Genomic DNA, 3,336 nt, shown 5'->3' with positions numbered 1-3,336 from the left:
GACAGTGGTCACGGAGGCTGCGGCCCTGAGGGGCTGCGGTGGGCGCCCCGGCCTGGCTGACCCCACCCAGCGGCACCCGGCAGGATGTGGCCAGCACCCGGGCCACCGGGCCCCGGGTCACCGCTCTGAGCCCCACCAGCTGCCTCCGTCTGCACCCCAAGTGCCGGGAGCGCTCCCTGGCCTGCTGGCTGGTGGTCACCAAACTTCCCTGCCCTGGGCACTCTCGCCAGCCCCCACCCATGATCTGGGGTCCAGGCCTGTGTGGTGGACAGAGTCCCAGGGACCCTGGCCCGAGGTGCCTCTTCTTACTCCAAAGTCCCTCTGGGAGTCCAGGCCCCTTCTGGACAAGACCTAGCAATGACTTCCAGGAACTGTGGTCATCCCAACTGGCAGGGGTGGGAGGGAGTGCGGACAGGGCCCCCAGGGTGGGGACAGAGGCCGGTCGCCTCTCTGCTGGAAGCTGACCCCAGGCTCGTGAGCACCACGCTGGGCCAGGCGCTGGCCGGGAGACTGGCATGAGCAGGGCCAGCCTGCCCCGTCTTGCGGGGCCCCCACCCGGCTCCCGTCCAGACCCGATCGGGTCCAGCCTCCCGCCCGCTCTCCTGGTCTTTCCTCAAACCCACGTGGGGGGTCCTGACGCGCTGGGCATCCTGCGGATGGCCCAGGGTGACCCCGCTGCAAACCCAACCCCGTCTGTGTTCCAGTGCGCGGGAGGTGGGCCTGAGAGTGGGGCTGAGTGGCCCAGCCCCTCTGGGAGGGGGCTGGCTCATGGGGGCCTGGGTGGGGGGCCCCGGAGCTGCCTTTCTGTGGGGCCCAGGGCCCGGGTGGGCGTGTCCCCAGTCCTGGGCCCCCTGGAGGCCCTTCTGCCCCAAGGCCCATTTCATTCGTATTTTCTGGTGACTTTGGCACCAGGAAGGTGGAAAGGGAGGGTCCCTGCGGGGCCCCCAGGGGAGGCGGCTGGGGTACCTGCCCCTTACTGGACCTGGTTCTGCCCCCAGGGACTGGGGGCTTCGTCTTCCAGGAGGCAGAAACCGGGGTGAGGGCAGCCCCCCGCCCAGCTGAGCTGCTCGCTGCATCCTGGGTCCAGAGGAGTCCCGGAGACGGAGACCTGCTGCCCCTCGGGGAGGCGTCGGCCTGGGGCCGGACCCCACACTCTGCACCCTCTGGGTGCGGCGGCCACCAGGCAGGGGCGGGAGGCGTGTGTGCTTGCGGCCAGGCTGGGGTGCCTGAGGGGGTCACTGAGGGGAAGCCCGGGATTGGGGAGGGCGCAGGGCTCTCATGGCCCCTTGGACCTTCGGGCGGGTGAACCTCGAGGCGGCCTCTGTTCCCCTCCTCCCCTGTCTCCCGCCCACCCACCACCTTCTGGCAGGCAAAGCCCGCCGTGTCCCCTCTGTCCTGCTGGCAGGAGGGTTCTGAGGCCCCGCTGTCCAGGGGCGGAGGCCAGGCCCTTGCGCAGCTGCCTCTTGGCCGCAAGCTCGCCCCGCCCCTGGCCGCCCCGGCAGCCCTGGCCACCGCTCAGTGCCCGGGAGACGGCCCCATCCTGGCCCCCGGGGGACTGGCTGGCTGGGAAGCCTCCCGGCACTCCAGACTCAGCTGCCGCCGCCCACCTGCCCCAGGCAGGGCTGCACTCGGGCTCCAGCGCTTGCCTGCTCTGGCTTCCCGCCCCTGGCTGCCTGTTCCTGGGCACCCCACCAGCCCGAGACGCTCAGGGCCCCTGGGAGGACTCGCGGAGCCCAAGGGAGGGAGCCCTGTCCTCACCAGAGCAGCGTGACCCACGACTCAGGCCATGGAAGCTCTCGGTCTCCCCAACTCTCACTCTCCTTGCCAACGAGGGGCCTCCACCAGGATGCGCCCCTTTGGCCTCCCCAGGGCCGGCGGCTTCTAATGGCCACGGGCGGCCCCTGCCAGGCCCTGGGGCCACGAGGCGTCACGGGCCAGGACACAGGCCCCCGCCCAGAGTGCAGACCCCCGTGGACCTGACGGTGGGGCCGCCCTCTCCAGGGGCGCCCACCTGCCCGCCGCACGCCCGCCACAGGCCTGACCTTTGCACGTCTTCCCGTCGGGCTGCAGCGTGAACCCCGCCGGGCAGCTGCACCGCACGCCCGTGGCCGTGTCCCTGCACGTCCGGTCACAGCCTCCGTTGTTGACGGCGCACGTCTCTGGGGAGAGAGACGGACGCTGAGTGTCCGCGTGAGGGGCCACCCTCGTGCACGCTCGGGCCCCCCCCGAGACGGGGCGTTGAGCTCCGTTCTGGTCGGACGCCCTCTGGGGGGTCTCCCACCTGCACCCGGACGGTGCCCCGTGGGGCGGGGGAGCAGCGGGACGGGACTGGCGGGAAGGCCCCGGCCAGGGGGGCCCGCGTGCGGCACTGTGCGTCCGGTCAGTCTGGCCGCGGCCTTGCTGGGGCCTGGCCGCGCTGAGTGCCCCCTTGCCTGCTCAGAGCCCGCCTCGGCGGGCGGCCCTGGGCCAGGCCCTGCACGGGTCTCCTTGTGGAGTGGCCACGGCGCGGGCGCCCGGACCCCCGCAAGGCGCAGCCAGCCTCTGTTCTCACTGGGGACGCTGGCCCGTCCCCCGCGAGGCTCAGCCCAACCTCTGTTCTCACTGGGGACGCTGGCCCGTCCCCCGTGAGGCTCAGCCCTGCCTCTTTTCTCACTGGAGACGCTGTCCCTTCCCCTGGGAGCTTGTCTGGGGCCTTTTTCACTTGCAAATTCAAAAGGGCCTAACTGGGGTCACCGCCAGTGGGGTGGTGAGAGGGAGCCTGCCCAGGCCCGCAGACAGGGCGGGCAGCAGGTCACAGGAGGCCAGGTGGCCCCGCGGGGAGGCCAGCCACTTCCCGAGCAGCTGGCGGCTTTGGCCTCGTGGAAACTGTGGCCGGGGGGGGGGGGGCCGCCCCTGCCTCCCTGGCCTTCCCGAGGGCCTGTCCCCTGCGGGCCCCCACTCCTTTATTCGTGTCCCCCGGGGTGTCTGCACCCCCGCAGCTGCCCTGGGTGGGAGCAGGCTCCACGAAGTGCAGGCGCCCGCCCCGTTGCAGACTGCCTGTGCTCATCAGACCAAAGTCACTGGATTTGCTTTGAACTTGAACTGGTGCGGGGCGGCTGGGGGAGGGGCTGGCTTCCCCAGTGCCGAGGGCTGGCAATGCCCTGGCCCAGCGAGTGTCCCCGCCAGACGGGCCGCGCCCCCGCCCCCCGCCAGCTCCCCCGCCACAGCTACTGGCCTCTGTGCACACCCTGCGCCTAGTGAGACCCAAGCACTGGTTTGTTGGAGTGTCCAGGCGGTGGCCGGCCCCCCCCCCCGCCCGCCCCCCCGCGCCCCCGCCCCCCGCCCCCCCTCCCCGCG

Source organism: Condylura cristata, unplaced genomic scaffold, assembly GCF_000260355.1.
Source record: "Condylura cristata isolate star-nosed mole 26May11 unplaced genomic scaffold, ConCri1.0 scaffold00004, whole genome shotgun sequence".
In the NCBI taxonomy this organism is placed as follows: Eukaryota; Metazoa; Chordata; class Mammalia; order Eulipotyphla; family Talpidae; genus Condylura; species Condylura cristata.
The sequence above is the reverse complement of the archived record's forward strand: the minus strand, read 5'-3'. Positions refer to the sequence as shown.